The sequence below is a fragment of the Nothoprocta perdicaria genome, unplaced genomic scaffold, assembly GCF_003342845.1.
Source record: "Nothoprocta perdicaria isolate Ctin4 unplaced genomic scaffold, notPer1 scaffold_108, whole genome shotgun sequence".
NCBI classification, from domain to species: Eukaryota; Metazoa; Chordata; class Aves; order Tinamiformes; family Tinamidae; genus Nothoprocta; species Nothoprocta perdicaria.
Genome location: NW_020454183.1, coordinates 978235 through 996098, shown reverse-complemented (window position 1 = coordinate 996098; position 17864 = coordinate 978235).

The following is a 17864-nucleotide window of genomic DNA, read 5'->3' as shown; positions in this document are numbered from 1 at the left end:
TACTCTGTTCCTCCATTTCTGAAAAACAAAAGCAGCAGGAATTATTTTGTTTAACAGTTGTCTTCAATAGGTAGGAAAAAAATTAGATTAAATATACGATCTCTAGCTCAAAATACTTTTAAATAAAAAAAAATCATATTTTCAGATTAGTTAGAAATCAAGGGTTAGAATGAAGGGTTAGGAATCAAGTTCAACAATATTTTTTCTTCTGAAATGAGTTCCTAACCACCCATAATTCAACATGATAAACTAGAACACACACCCAGACGGTTACTACCCACCTCAAGCTTTTAGCTCTTAAGTCTTCAAGTACAGGTCAGCCTAGACTAGAAGAGATCTACTCTTTAAACCGTACGAAAAAACACATTTTATAAGTGCCTATGCATTTATACACAGTTATAAAAATCCTAAATTCAATTCTGTTGAGAAGGCAGAAAAAGGCAGTCCTCTTAGAGAGGAGACACCCTGATCACTGCTTTCAGCTCCACGCTGCCTTCGTATGAGCTGCGGACTCCTCATTCCATCACACTCACCAAGCATGCAGTAGTGACTAGGAGCAGATCTACAACTGCAAAATAGGTATTTACATGTTCATCTAGCTAATGGACAACAAAGTCCCAAATCTACTGTCTTACTAAGCATTCAAAAACATTTTAGGAAGTCAGTAGTGAAGACCCTTCAACAAGGAAGGATGCACATTTAACAGACACACACAAACACATTCTCACGCCTGCTTACAGAGGACTGGGGTAACGTGTTACTGCTGCAAAACCAGTGGCCACAATTAAGCTGCCGGCAGCTGCAGGCGTTCACTGCCATCCAGAACACAAAGCCAGGAGGTCAGACTGGAAAGCCTGGCATAACAGTAAAACCCGTACTGAGAATTCTGTAGCTTCTGTTCAATACCATGAATATGAGGCCAAACTGCTACCAAGTTTGTACCAACACATGGTGCAAACCAAGCTACACTTTCTGTAAGGTCCCAGCCTTGCTCTCTTTCCCATCAGATCACTGGCACGTCGGGCCAGGCGGCTACGAGCCATGCGAGGGCAGGCTGAGCACCATGCCAGCTCCTTCCCCCTGCTCTTCCATTCACTTCCAAGCTCAGAAATAGAAGTTTTCACAACACTGCAGAGGCAGATGGAGCTAAAGGAAGACACACGCCTGCCTGGCTGCTTGGTCACAAACGCAGCAACCCAAAGAGATGCTGTGAGTGGAGGGCTGAGATGACCTTCTCCCTTCTGGCCTAGGGCTGATCTAACGAGTGCTAGAGCAGTAGGGAGCAGCTTACATGTGGATGAAGATAAGGGTTTAAAGGCAAATAAGGGTTTCAAAACCTGACTTTGAGATGTGGATGTACCAAATGAAGTGGCAAGATGCAGACATACGTATACCTTAAACGATAGTTCCTACAATCCCCAGGTCTGGCGCTTCTGCTGTATACCAGACTGCCAAAAAAGAATCAGACCTTCTGGTGCTGGATGTTATGGGCAGGCAGAATCCCTACTCTAGAGGCTTAATGCCCAGTTCTGACGGACCAGAGAGCAGTGCTGCGCATGGGCCGAGTTCTCCCAATGCAGCAGACAATTGTACCAGTTTCACAGCAGCTTTACACCAAGCTCACAGCACAGCTTGGGGCAACCTATAGCTTGCATGTGCAAGGAGAGGTAGGTCTCTGCCCTCCCTCTCAAACCAGAGCAACATCTCCTCACGTGCACAGGCTGCGTTTCCTGACCTCATTGCTAAGCAGGTTCAGTTTGCTAAATCATCAGAAAACATCAAGATAAAATATCTTTCTACCGGGGCAGAAAGTGGAGCATGCTCAGTACGAAGTTGGACAAGAACCAGGGCACACCAAAAGCAGACACCACTTCTCAAATAGACTCTGAGATCAATTCAGTCTTAGACACATTTACTTGTGTTCTTTCTTGTACAGTAATAAGCTAATTTAGGATAACAAGACCATCTCCACACAAAAAGCTCTACTGATTTAAGGAAAAAAAAGAAAAGAAATGGAGTGACATTCAAGCTGATTTGTGTTCCTGCACAGAATACATCACACTGATTTGCCATCCATTTCTAGATGAAATTAATTACATTTAGCACAAGATTTTTAGAGAGAGGAGTTGCCTTTCAGTTTGAATTCTCTCTCACACAAATAAGGACCAGCATCCTGGGCAGATATCCATCCCAATAGCTGTTTTTTTCCTCTGTTTTCTTTTGCTGAAGGAGCTAAAGTTGGAAACTGTCCATTTGGATGAAGTCCTGGAATGGTGGCATTTGTTACTCCACTTCCGGATTCTGCTGTGTCTGCTAATTTGTCCATTAGATGCCTAATAATACTTTCCCGTTCCTCCCTGCACAGGGAAGAGCCAAAATGTTAAGAAACGAGTCTCAAACAGCTGAGTTGTAAGAACATGCTCAAGTGCTCTCCCAACATGCACTAAATACACACAGCCAGCGCTCAGATTAGAAGTGCAAGATACCTCTCATCTCCTCCTTCCTTTTGGCAAGGAGCAGGGCACAAACAATAAGGAGCACAATCACAGAACAGCTATTAACAGTTCAATGCCATTAGACACACGCTACCTAAATCTGCAAAGTAGCAGGATTCAAATTCACTGAAAATGCAAACACTGGAAAAATCCTGAGATATGTAAACTCCTTCAATTCAGAGGCTAACCACAAGAACAGTTTTACACATTTTAAGTCTAAATAAGTGGCATCAAACGTGAATTCACTCACTACATTTCAAGTGCAAAAGAAAGTCAACCTACAAAACACAGGGCAAAGGCAAAGTAGTGGCACACTAAGCAACACGGCTACAGGCAGTTCCTGAACCTTTTAAGCTCCAGTGCAAGAGGGGTCGGCAGTTTGGGGAGTGCTGGGCACTGCTGTTGGGCCCAGTTATATGAGAAAACTTCCTGGGCCTCCTTTCAAATTTACATGTGACCACGCAATGTTGACACATTTCTTGAAGTGTTTTATCTTGAACTCAAACACTAGTTGATTACAACTAGTAAACTTGCTGTAAACAACTCAAGCTCATTACAAATTGTGCCTCACAGCTCAAAACCGATCACAAAATTTTTAAACTCAATATTGTCCTTAACCTTACAAACCAACCAAAAGTACAGTTTTTAATGATGTAATAAAAATCAAGCTTTTTACTTTTTTTTTCTTCTTCTTCTCTTTCTTAGAGGACAATGTTATATAACCTGTATTTTCCCAAACAATTTAAGCTGGCAGCAGTGCTGACTTTGTTCTGGAGGAAGCCCTGCCTTGCACCATTTATTTTCAAAAGCTGCTTTCCTTGCTGTGCTTATTCTGGCTCAAATTTTCAGTGAGCCAGATAAATCGACTCATATCAAAATAAAAATCCTAGACATCATTTTTTTTTGTTTTAAACAAATAGGACTTACTTCTTTTACCTGGCACAAGTGTTCATGTGATGCCATTAAAAAAAAAGAGCCAAGAAAATCTCCCAGAACCAGGCCTGGTTCTTCAACCGCCAGGCAAACTTGGCTCAATCTTGGATTTGAGGTTGTTTTCAGTGCTCCTTCAAATTTTATGCTCTTAACTAGACCCAGCCAGCTTGCAAATACCTGCTGAGCCTAGTATGAATATAAAAACATCTCAGACACTACACAGAATGCCAAATCAAGAAAGCTGCTTTTCCCATGGAAAAACAGCTGCAGTACAAGACAAGCAGAGAAAACAACTAGATCCTTAGCTGCAAAAGGAAATATTCGCCTCTCCTTGCAGCGATTACGCTGGATATGAAAAGCTTCTCTACTTTACCAAGTGAAGAATTTTTAGAATTTTAAAAATCTAACTCTAGCCTCAAAATGTAGGTTTTTTTTTTTTTTTTTAAGGACAAATGAACTACATTTTTGGATGTATTCAGATAAGCCTTAGTAAAAGGAATCTAATGGTCTTGTTGAGGTCAACAGCGACATGTGTTACGTATTCACGTGTATACACCAAACACTTGCCATTAAACAGTGGCAAAATTCTTGCTTAAAGCCCTGGATTTAGAAGACAGTTATTCAAAATATTACAGAAAGCACAGAAGAGACTTATGGATTAAACTGATAGAACACCAAAATAAAATTTCAAAATAAACACAAAAGCTAGTTTAAAATTTCAATACCTGAAGTATTTGGTCTTCTCAATCCTTGTCAAACCTCACGAACCCAAAAGCCTAAGAACTTAAGACGATTTGTCTGGGCCAAGAGCCAAGAATCCCTGGATTGGGAGTTTTTGTTTAACAAAAAGGCTGTACAGAATGGACTTTGGGTAACAGTTGCACTTTGTTTATAGTCATCCCTCAATACAAAGCTTACATAAAATATTCTGTAGTCCCCCAGGATCTAATTAAGATAAAGAGCAAGGCGGGGAGCATTAAAACACGCTTCCAAGCTACCAAAAGCTATTTGACATGTTTTCCCCTCTAAAACGTTGAGGGCTTTTTATATTTCTTCTGAATTTGTTGCTATGGGATTATGAAACAATGTAATACTAGAACTGAAACAGGAAAATGCATATATACACTTATTTATATGACAATGATTTTTTAGGTTTCATGTTTTACTTAGCTTTCAAAAAGGATCACAAACAAACTTTACTCACATTGGCTTCTATTTCCAGACAAAGAACCTCATAGTAGTATGAAAGGAACTGATGGGGCAAATTAACAGGGGAATGGAAACATAATGTATGAAAACATTTTAATATCAAACAATAAGCGGTTCTAGTCAAGCAATCAAACTGTCACTGTTCAGAAATATCAGGGTCATAGGGCAGTAAGATGAAGATGATGTGACAGAATGGTTGTGGTTTGGATTAGTACTACAAAAAATTAGAAATAGGTAACATTACTTGTAATTCAGGTCTACGATCCTGTTTTTTGTCCTTTTTTCATTTTTTATTGCATTACAAAGAAAAAAGAGGCAAAATAGCTGAACTTAAGCCACATTAAGAAGTGCACACATAAGCTCAAAAGAACACGAAAAAGTGGATATACTGGAATGCGGAATTGACTCTACTGGTTAGTCCTTTGTTTCAAATCACATGCTTCAGCTTTCACAAAGAACCCTTTCTTAAATAAATCTTGAAGCATTTTCCCCTCCCCTAAAGTAGTATGATTCCCCAGAATCAAAAATTCAAGGACTAAAGCCCCCACAATAATCCTTTTGGACCTTTATTTCCAGATCCCTCAAGAGTCACAGGGCTGGGCTTTGGGGAGGGAGGGCACACCTTGTATTGCTTTTTAACGCGGCCTCTGGGGAAGCAGAATGCATGTTAAAATAAAATACTCAGCAGCATACAGAGCCCTGGAGCCTTGAAGGGATGCACGCTTCCCAAAATGCCAACTTTGGAAAGCAGCCTGGCGGTTGAAAAGAAACAGAGAGTGCAGAAAACAAAAATGTCACCTGTGCAGCACCCTCTCCACCGAGAGTCTTCATAGTGGGATTTTTGATGTTCTGCAAAGCAATTCAGAGTATGATGTGAATGTGCCACATCCAAGCAGCCATCAAGCAATGTCACCAGCAGGAAGCAACAAGCTAAACACTACGGGAACTTCAAAGTCATGGGACACCAACGTATTTATGTTATCTCCAGTGCTTTCTTTCCTCTCTATTTTTTTTTTAAATCATACCATCTTCAGACTAACCAAATTATAACACTACAAACCCCTATGGAATAGGAGGTTCCTCTCAAACAGAGGCAATGTTCTCACATTCTCCCAGCTGGCTGCACGCACACACTGAGCTATCAGAAACCTCTTCTGACAGAGGAGGCTAACATGAAGGACTGACTGACTGACGTTCCAGAAGCTGAGGAATTCAAGACATACTCTTTTTGCAGAAATCTGCAAGAACTCACCTTTTGTTCTCTATGGATCCTCAAATTTAGTATCTGTTTTTATGTTTCAAAGATTTTCCATTTTTAGGATTTTACTTGAAGTAATCATTATTCACTGCACAGAATATCATTCCAGACAAAGTATCACTAATCCACCAGGTAAGGATGCAGGAAATGCCATTGCCCAAATCTTACATAATTACTGTTCAGTGATAATGATATGAACATAACCACTCACAAGAAAAGCAAGAATTCGTTTTAGGTACTCTTGAATAATGGAAAGTTATTTTGACACAACACATCTTTAAAAGGCTTTGAAGTTTTTTTAAAAAGGTCTATTCTGAGCAAATCAAATATGCTTTTGTTTTTTAAAAAAGCAAGTCCTCTTTGCTATAAGTAATAAAACAATAAGCTCCAAAATACAAGGAAAATTCCCCAGATTATCAGACCTCAGTTTTTTTACAATGAGAAAAATTATAAGACAAATTTCTAGCAGATTTCTGGACAGCAGTTTAACTAACTCCATCAAATTTCAGCTAACTTCAACTTCAGATACATGGATTTAAAAATCAGTCTGGGAAGATACAGTCCCTCTCCCAGGGTCCTTTATTGCAAGAGGAAACAAGAGAGGGACTTTCAGGCATCTGCTTAAATAAAGGGTCCTTATTTCTTCCAAAGAAAACGCAGTAGTGGTGCAAAAGCTGTCACAACACTTTTCATACTCCTCTCATTCAAGTACTTCTGTGAACAGGTCTTTATTTATTTATTTTCTGCTCCTTGGGTAGGGAAAATATTTCCTCCTTGCAATTTTCTACAATGCACGTGCTTGCTTTTGTTTTCATTTGAAGCACCCCAAAATCTCCTCATTTCATTCAGAAAGAGAATTCCTCTCCCTGCTTCATCTGTGACGCAACCACAGCACAAGATGCTGCTTTCCATTTGCAAGTCTACTAAGACAAGGACATCTTGGCTCAAAACTCAAACATACAGAAGACTCAGCTCAGGTTTCTACCCCTGCTGGCTTCTCACATCAAGCACCACTTCAGTCGGGTACACGCTACGGTTTCCTCGTACTTCTCCCATGTCATCCATTGTTCCCAATTCATTTATTGTGAATGAGGATCTGAGAACTTCCTGTACACAATAGGGCTTTTAAATTCTACATACAGTCTACAGTCACGTACACATACCCTGAGAGCTTCCTCTGACTGAAGCTGCTAAGAGGGCAATCCCAGATACTGCACTCTGTGCTCTTACGCCAAGAGTAAATAAGCAGCACCCATCCTCTTATAACTTGCCTTTTTCTATTCAGCTTCAAAAAATACCCATTTTAATTACACAATCTCAGTTCCCCTTTCAACCTTCACAGCCTTAAAAGGGCAGCAGCGCTCAGAGATGATGATGCTGCTGCTGCTGCTTGGAGTTTTCCAAGCCGTAATTCTGGTCTCACAATGTCTGAACTGACGAGCAACCTCGGACCCGTATACTGAACTCCTTCCAATAGGAACAGACTCTGTTCCTAAATCAACTTACTGGTTATGTCCATAGCCTTATTTTGACTGCAATCAACTCATCATCTTGCCTGCAATCAACTCCTCACCTTGCCAGCCACCTTATGCATCAGTAACAACTTCATTTTGTGTTATTTCTGTCGCACAGAACCACTACTAACATGAGTGTCCTTGTTACTTCACTATTTCTACATTATCCTCCTCCTTTCTGCCTAAGTTTCTAATAGATGCTTGGTGACAGAATAATATACACCAAGTGCTTCTACTGAAAACCTCTTCCAGTGGCCAAAAAGCTCTTACCAGTATTGCCATTTGTTGAAAATGATTTCTCTGTATGCTCCTCTTTAACACAGCAGCACCACATGTTTTGTTCTATACCCCATCGTCCTTTCAACACGATGCAACAGCCCTCTTCACCCTGCTGCCTCTTGTCTTTGATACACCTCAGATATGAGGTAGCAATCGCGAACATCATCTCGTAGACTTTTAAAACTAATGGATTCAGTTATTGTGGTGGTGATGGGTTTACGGCTAGACTCGATGGTCTTCAAAGTCTTTTTCAACCATGATGATGTGATGATTGTATGATTTATAACACACAAGCTAAAAGGCAGAGCATGGAAAGGCCTAAAAGGGCAATCTAGTCCAGCCCATCTTTTGAGACGCATCAGTTCTTTCAAAGAAACACTGATTTCTGCCCTTGTTTTGGAAAGTATTTACTCACATGCATAAAACTGACAAAAGAGTTTGTTATGGAGTCTCAGTGATCATATTCACAAGGCACATCAAGTCTCCGATCCAACCAAACCACCACCATGAACCCTGTTGGGAAAGAGCTGGCTCCTTGCTGCTGCGGGCAGTGCTGCATGTTTCTCGAGCAGCAGCGCTCACCCCAGCTCCATCCCCATCTTCCTGCAGCCCCTGAGGCAGCAGCACCCAAAGCAGGGCTCTGTCTGGTGAAGGATTCCTTGCTCCAGGCTAGGGAGCTCCCTGCATCACATTACTGACTGACTGCATGGACAGCTAATTCAGAGGAGGGAAGGGCAGCAAGGAGGAGCCAAAGGGCTGCTTGCTCCTCACAGCCATCCATGTGCAGGGCAGTTGGCCTAATGCTCAGTTGGCACTGCCTTCAAAACCAAACATTCCTCCTCCCAAGCACTCATTCCTACGGCAGAGCTGCCTAGCAGGCATTTGTGCAGCCACACGGCCCACGGTATTAGGGACCCAACTGCACTGAAAAATAACTATGTATTTAGCTGGTAATCCAGTGTGGCTGCCAACAGCCCTCAAAAGAGCAGCACTGCCTCTATTCCCATTCACTCAACTACCACTCTAAACATCTTGCTTTACTGCAAGAGGCTTCTTATAGCTACTTAGCTATATTATTAGAGTTATATCAGAGAGCTCTCAAAGACTTAAGAGTGGGAGAAGAAAAAAAGTAATTACTCTCAAATCATCTGCAAGCCAAGGGTAGCTCTAGAGAAAGCAGCCAATTTACGTAGCAGTAACTACTGTTAAAATTCACAGTGAAAGTGAATCTTAGGCCTTTGCCTCTTCTGCTCTGAAGTTACCCTGCTTGCTTCCTGCCTCCTTCAAGCAGACCTTGTTGAAGGGTTGTTGAACAACCCTTCAGATATCAGCCATTACTACCAGAAGAGCTCTATATGTGTGTGCGCTCGTGTGTGTTGGAGTGATGCTACTTTTATAAAAGCCTAGAAAAGGTAAAATTTGCAGTGACACAGATAAACATCTGCATATTTGCCATGCTGAGAGGGGGAAAAGGCCCAGCAGGGTACCCTGAAACCACTAAATTTCTCCTCAGAGGGAGGGAAGCTGCATACCCAGACCTTCCTGCTTGCCAGCTCTTCCCAGATACACTGCAGCCAAGGTGAGGCAAACAAGGAGCTGGTATCTTCCCGTCATCCTGCTTCCCCATCCATGGGCTTCCTGCTGCTTTCCCTCACCAAGTTCCCGAGGAGGGCCATCCATGACCCATTAGTGAGGGGTCGCAGATAAGGGACACTAAGTAGGGGGGTCTGCAGGCTGGTCTGCTGGGTGAGCAGAAATCCAGAGCGCTGATGCAGAGGCAGCAGACCGGGCCCTGCTGGCAGCTCCTGCTCTTGGACTGCCCTCACAACCCCACAAACGCCCCCCTCACACTCGTGATTTTAATTCTTTGACCTCAGGCTCAGCCTCAAACAAGTCATTCTAGCCTGGCCTAAGCCTCACAGGCAGGATCTTCATTTGCAGCCACTGTTTCAGAGGCTTGGGTTTCTGGTGCTCTACGTTTACCCCTTTCATATTTTAACCCATCTTTACTGCCTCTTCTAATGTCACTCTGAGGCAGACAGTAACGTAAAATTGAACTAGAAAAGTCATTTTACACAATATTTACACAACAACTGAGTTAGTCAAGAGCTTGTGAGGTGGTTACAGACCACCATCTTCTTGGGGAAGTCTGATATTTCAGGACAAAGACACTGGCTATGTGCTATTTAGATGCTTTCATAGCACCAAAAATGCAACACAATTGACATTGTGATCCTGCATCTGTTTGCATAGGCCAGTTATCTCTTCATATAGTATAATATTAAGATTTGAGCAGTTATCTGAAAGCTTACACATTCAGAAAAGTTTTGCTTTGACAGGGCTTTTCTGTATAGTCAATTTGAATTCAAGAAATTCGGGAGAAAACTAAGAGCCACACTGCCTTCAACAAGTAACACTGATGTATATGATAACCCGCTATGCCAAGAAATGTGCGACATGCTTCAAAAAATTTCAGTAGTTTTGAGGACAGATTTCAGTACATGCATGACAGCAAACAAAGTAACAAAACAGGGTTATTATTATTACAATGTCTCTGCTTACAAATGCAAGTTTCAGATTCCTCTGCAAACCACCAAAAAGCTCAAAAGTGATGCCAGCCCTTTAGTCCTTTCCACACAACCACAGCCAGAACTAAATGCTTAAGATTTGGGCCCCTCTTTGCCCCCAGATACAGAAATCTATTTCAAATAAATCAAAAAATATACATTTTCTATGATAAAAGCAATTCATTAACCAGGAAAGGAGTTAGAAAAAAAAAAAAAAAAAAAGAACCAGTTCAGAAGTTAGCCTGCAATTAAGCCGGATCTTTGTTTACATTCTCCCTTCAGCAAGAAGGGGAAGTTTTGTCTTCCAGACTTCCTACAAGCTCTCGCTGGATTTCTAGGGCACTCATTTCGTACCCTGTAACACGAATGCACAGAGTCGAACGAGTGTCACACATGCTGATATGAAACCCTGAAAACCATAAAAATGCCTGCACCAATTTGAGTCATATTTATACACTTTATTTCACGGGTTTGGCATTACCCACACATCTCACTTCTATAGGCATTTTAAGACCGCAGAACTATGACAGCCTGCAGGCTGCCTCACTGCTTAGTCCTCCCTTTGAGCAGATTGATGGCACTTAACTTTTCTCTCCAAATTCACACTACATACAACATTTTCAAGCCTATTGGTTTGGGGAAACTGAAAGAAGATATTAAAACTTAAGAAGTCAAAGAAAAAGTTTAGGAAGAAAGGCAAAAATCTAGTGTAAAATGACAGACTATTTGATTATGTTAGAAAAGAAATTCCATTAAAACAACTTGTTACTCAACCTTGTTCGAGACTGAATTTTGCTTATCTCACCCTCTCAGTCACAGCCTTCCTTGTTACTATTGTTCTTTCCCATTCACACAGACGCAAAGGCAGAAACTTTGCGGCACTGCATGCTATTCTTCACAACTCTTGCTTGATTCTTCTGATACTTTAGAAGTTCAGCACTACTAAAAAAAAAAAAGTCAAAACTGATACCAAAAAAATGCAGCCTCGCTTTCCCTCTTTGCCCAGCTGGTTATTCCCACTCACAACTCTCTACTCCCCACTTTTCATATGCAAAGAACAGAATTAGAAAATAAAAACTTCACAAGGTTTATTTTTACCTGAATAAAGCAAATAAGACTATACGGGTAGAAAAACACAAGTTTTTGCTCACTTTCAAATTAAAAAGAAGGCTGAAATTCAAATTTACAAGGTGTTTAAACAAACATTCTCATTACTGTCAAGGATCACTGGGGCAGAATACAGGTCAGGAGTGATGCAGGCAAACCCTAGCAAAGTGTGCCATTTTCTAAATTAATTCTCCAGAAAAAGAAGCTAGTAGCTAAAATCAGAAAGGGCAGGGGGGAAAGAAGAGAGGGAAACTGACTGGAGGGAGAAAAGGGAGGAAGAGAGAAGAGGACTACCGGCCACAAACAGCAATTTTTGATGAAGTAATGAATTGAGTAATTGCACAAATCTAATTAGCTCAAAACAAAATGAGCTGTATGTTTCTCCAGACATTTCAGTTCCTCTACAGAAAACATTCAAATTATTTCCTTTGAAAGGTAGGAATCCCATATAGTACAGACAGATCTTTCAGAAAGTTTCTTTTAGGACTGTGCTTCTGAGGGTTTCTATTTTCAGAAGCCCTGTAATTTATAGCTGAAAAGCATCATGAAATTGTAAGTGCCCAGCTTGCAGCATCAAAGAATTCAGTTAAATACATCTGCAGAACAGCTTTGATTATGTTCAGAAATGCATATATGGGTCGCTTTACCTAGAGCTGCCAAGTCCTTAGGCTTGTATTGGGAACTACAAAATGCTCTTAGAGAAAGGACACTCTTACACTGTACAACAGCCTTACTAGAATAGTAAGCAAAAGTAAAGTAAAAAGTAAAGAAAGTAAAAGTAAGTAAAAGAATATCTTGGCATCGCAAGTCCAAATCCACATTTCTAGAGGTCTTCCATAAATGACAAAATAATAGTGTCAGCAGCAGGAGGTACCTTCCATTCTAAATCAGTAGATTCTTAAAATAAAAAGCATAAGATTCCCTTAAACATCCTTTTAATTACATATTAATACTCTTAAGCAAAATTTAAGGTAAGCTATATCTCCAAACCCTCGAAAATAGAGAAGTGATACAGAAACTTAGCACATGAGGATGGGGGAAATGCTTTTACACGCATTGCTTTGTGGAAATTATCCTACATCTAGCTCAACAGTAACAACTGCCACCTCCCAGAAGCAAAAGCACTGACAAGACTTCAGCGCTTCCTTGCTTGGTGTCAGCGTCATCACTGCAGCAAACGACATGTAGCATTTGTCTATAACTCTGGTGTTTGGAGCACATAAACAACCCACCTCAATCCGTTCCTGGAAGTACCTCATTACAAATAGCCACAAAGGTATTTGTCTTAAATATCAGTCCAAGCAATTTGATTGTATTTTGCTTAGCTTTAATCATTAGACACTTTAAAGAACTATGTCTACACTCTTCCCTCCTCCTAAAGGAAATCTTTTGTTCATTTAGTTGAAGATCCCCATCTTCAGAAGTAAACAAACTCACGCACATTTTAAGAAAATAGACACTTCAGTAGATGAGAAAAATCCTTTAAATACCTCCAAATATAGGAGGGAGTTAAGTCCAAGCTCACATTAAACACTAGGGAACCTGTAAACGAGTGTTATTACAGCAGCAGAGAGGCCTCAAATGGGGCTAGTATCTTCCTAGATGAAAGGACCACCAAATCCATACCAAATCACACTCCTCAGTTCCAGTGGCCAGGGAAACATTTTTAAACAAAAAACAGCAATAGCCACACAGATACTAACAGCCATCACGAAAACAAAGCTATAGCAGGAGATGATGAAAAAGCAGAAAGAAAAGGGTTGTACAAGCCTTCTCATTGGATTTGTTATTTTAGAGACTTTTTTCAGTTCTCATCACAAATTTCAGTTTTGGGGTCAGGAGAGAGTATGAAATGCAACTCCGTCCCTCATCATTTACTTTAAAAGCAATTACAATAACCTAGATCACCACAGAAGCGTATAACACGCTCTGCTACAGCACAGATAGCTTAGGTAACAGACTATGACATGCAAATCACCATTCCAACTTCTCACTCATGCGTTCTACGCAGTCACTCAAAAATACCTTAATATGCACATAAGTATAATTTTGCTAAGATTTGATGCTTTGAAAAGGCTGCAATATTTTTCCTTTTTCATTCTAAACCTTGATTCAAATGCAGATGTTAGACCACTAAAGAACAAACACCTGTTCTGACCCAAACAACAAAACAAAAGACAGAAATCTCTTTGGCATCAGCTTTGCAGCTCTACACAGAACTTCCGTAAGTACAAGCCACAAAATAAAATGCTTAACTAAAACATCAAGCAAAGGTCACTTGTTAAATTACTATTTCAAACTGCTTTAAGTTTAGCAATCATTACTATGAGGGCAAGTATAAAGTGATTTTTCAATTATCCTCAAATTCAGTTTTAACAGATCTTGGACAAGGCTACAAAATAAAGGAGAAACCTTGCATAACCATTAACCAGCTTGATGTATGTCTAAAGTGCTTCCTGCTAATATTCACTTCAGGCCTTGAGTGCTAAAAATTAAGACGTTTGTTTTAAAAGCTACAAGATAGTTTACTGAAATAAATGCCTACAAGAGAGTTCTATAGTATAGAAATAAAAAGGCTAAAAAGATGGGGGACGGAAACGAACAGTAGTACTGGTAAAAAAAACACCTTGAAAATTGATTTTTTTTAATATTCCTTTTTATCCTTTATGATATGACATAACAGTCTGAAAACAAGATATGATAATTAATAAAAAGGCAAAGAGCAACTGAAAAAAGATATGTTCCTTTAAATACAGGGACAATTGGACATAGAGTGAAATTTAGCTGTCATGCAGAACATAGAAATAACTGAATTCAGACAAAACCTGAAGACAAAGATCAGACAGGATTTACAAAGACATTAGATTTCTATATAGGTAACTGCAAGCGTTAGAACATCAAGTTCTAAAAATAAAGCAGAACTTCCAGAAGGTATGCAAGCCTCCAGTATCAAGGCATTACTCTAAGGGTTAGAAACTGGTTTAGGAAGCTGCCAGCCTCCAATCTGTCCCTATGATTTCCAAATCACTATGGAAAGTTTCTTCTTCCTAGTCCACAGTGACTACTCAGGGGGCAGGGAACAAGTTGGAGGTGAGGGGGGAATAATCTTTCAGTTGTTTGACTGTTCATATATAAGATGACAATTCCCATTTTATATTTTTAAAGAGTCATTTATATCTCACAGATGGCAGACCCCAGAGGCTGGAAATCTACCTGTAAGCCCACCAGTTACACCATCTGCTAAAGCACACACCCAGTGCTGTTCAATGGCATCTTGTACAAAGTCTGAACCCAACAAAACAATTCAAGTCAGAATCAAATAGGTTATAATATGTAATTTCACTGCATTAGGCAGCACACTCCCACTCCTGGCTCCCCTTTCCCACTTCCCTTGCCTCTATCCTTGGGTCAGCAAACAGGCTTGGCATAGCAGCAAGATGACCCAGATCAGGGACCTGATCTAAAGGCACTTGCTGCTGTGCTGCTTACTTTCCAGAGGGATCAATTTCCCACACTGGCTCAGGATGACACCCTGTAAACTCTTCTAGCAGCACAGGGAACTGTGCAGGAAGTAGGAATGAGCAGCCATAGACAGCAAGTGCTCGAGCCAGTTTTGCCGCTGAACATCTAATCAGAAGCTCATGAGCACCCTGATAAGAGGGGGCGGCATCATGCCCTGGTCCCAAGGACCGAGAAATTAAAGACTGGAGATCCTCGCAGTTCCAGGTGAGCCTCTGACATAATCTAATCTCTCTGCTTCCATGCTGGAAATAAGAAACACAGAGAATAATACAATGCAAACTAGATGCAAAGCCTGCATGGAGCTCCAGGCACCAAGGTATGAAATAAGTGTTGCATAAGCTGTTATTGACATTCAACCCCCTCCTGTACATTTTTCCTTTCTCTCTTGCATTTTCTTGCCCAAACAGATGTAGAGACTACCAAAATCATGAAACACATGAAGATTTCTGATCTCCTCACAGCAGTCATTCATTGATGCTAAGTAACTTAACAACTGATACCTGTTTTGGGAGGCACATAGGGCAGCCTGCTTAGGGCATAAAAAGCAGGGTTAGCATCAATATTTCTATCTGCAGTCCCTTCACATTATAGTTATGCTATCAATCCAACTTAGAAAAGAGTATTCTAAGAATCCATAGTAGCTTCTGGCTAAAGATTTAAAGACACACTGACAATTCTCATTCTTGAGAGACCCAAGCAGTGAAACTGAGATCCAGTAATTAAGCGTTTCCCTGGAAGCTGCTCTAGCGCTTGGCTCTGATCTAGAATTCCTAATTAACACTGCATGTGCTAATAAAGTTTGTTAATCAATTTTCCAGACCGGCTGTTTGAATAGGTGGCATATGCCACTGATTTTACAACAGACATCAAAGTTCATGTAAATATACTCAGAACGATGTAAAGAAAATCATAGTTAAAACTGAAGCAGTTTTAAAATCAGGATTTGCTTTAAAAGCAGCAGGTTTTTACCAACAACTTTAAGAACGTGGTTAATACTTCTTAACAGCAAACTCGCATTTCATGAAACTCCGATTCCATACAGCTTTGTGGTTTGACTACCATGCTAACCACATGAAGCCCATAGGATACGGTGACGCGTTTTTCTTTTAGTCTCTGAAAGAGAGCCACAGTCCCAGCCATCCCTGTGCAGCCCTGGCAGCTGAGCGCGTTCCCCTCTACCTGACCAGAGCCCGTCCATGCCGGGTGCCACGCAGCACCCGGAGCTGCCCCACACCCATGCAACCCCCAAGCAGGACAGAGGCGAGTGTCCAAGCACAGAATTGCCTCCTGCAAGCTCTGATTAAGTGCCTTGACCAAGAGGTATAACCAGCATCACATGCGCAACAACCTGAAAGGCATTTTTTTTTGCCCAGGATGAAGACTTCATATTTTGTCAGACTGCTCTTCAAGCTCTAACAGTCCCACTGAGCTAAATTCAAACATGTGGCTGCAATGACAGCACTCTACTATAATTTAAGAATGAATAACATACCTTTACAATACAGGGTTTTGAGCTTCTCAGACAAGCTCAAAAAAAACCCAAGAGAATAAGAAACAGCAATGGCAAGTCTGTGCAAGCCTCCTGGGAGAGCTTATAAAATAATTCTATTCTTTCACATATGACTCCTTGCAAATCAGTCAATGCCAGCTATAGGCGTTACAACACTACTGTATCTATGACTCAGCAAGGCAATCTGCACACATGAAGAAAATTCACATTAGCAAGGGACAATGATTTAAATAAATAAATAAGCAATTACAACTATGCCATAAAAAAAATACTCAGGCTGTCTTGTGTCTCTGTCCCTCTCATGTCTAAAGCGGAGATTAGATTAGAATATCAAAATCACCTATATTTTAATTAAAGTTTGATAGCAAGAAAAACAATGTGTGGAGCAGCTGAACCAAAATATAAAGGATTTTATACAATTTTTTTTTTTGTCTGCAGTAAACAGGGACAAACTCTAGTCATTCATTCCATATAAAACACTAAACTCTAGTTCCAGTGCTCTAGCTTACCTGTATGCTGTCTCTCTGTAAGTTTAACTTTAGATTTGAATGAAAAGTACACAGCACTGGGCAGCTTAATGCCAACTTCAGATACTGAAAGTTTTATGTGCTAGGACAGATGCAGAAAGTTTATATATAAGCAGGAACAGATAGTGATTTTGTATAACAAAAACTGATGCATCAGAGTAGCAAGTTCTCAAGCCCTTCAAGTTCATCAGCTAGGACCGAGCAGCATTTGCCTACCCCATGAATGGAACAAGCATCAGCAGCCATACCTTTAAACTGCACTCGCTTCACTCAGCTATTCTGCAGAACATGCACTCAGACTTCGCACTTTACACAATTATGGGCCAAAACAACCCGCGTGGTCAGTACTTTTGCTATGCCGGCAACAGGCTCTTTGTCAAGGCGGGGGAGAAGGGCAGAAAGCCTGGCACCCTCTGAAGCAGGAGCTCCACGGAGAGGGATCCAAGCCCGCCGAAGCCCAGGAAGGATCCCCGGCCCCTTCCCTCCGCGCTGCGGGACGGGGGCTCAGGGGGCGCCGCGCGGGGACCCGGCGCGAGGAGAGCGGCGCCCGTCTCGGGGCACCGGCAAGCGCGGGGGCCGCCCGCGCGGTGCCCTCCCGCGGCGGGGCAGGGGCCCGGGCCGGGGTGGCGGCGCGGGGCCGTCCTGAGGCCGGGCGCTCCCCGCGGGCAGGTTCCCGAGGCAGCGGGGCCCGCGCCGCTCCGGGCCCGAGGCGGGGCCCGACGGAGCTGCGGGCACAAGCGGGAGCAAGCGAGGCAGCGGCGCGGCCGGGACGGGCCGCAGGCCCCCAATGAGAAGGGCCGGCTCCCGGGGAGACGGGGCCCCGCAGCCCAGCCCCGAGAGGCGCTCTCCGGCTCGCTCCCTCGCGGCGCGCACGCCTCCCAGCCCCTGGCCGGGCCGCGCTCCCGGCGCGGCGCTCGCCCTCACCTCGGGCCGCCGCCGCTCG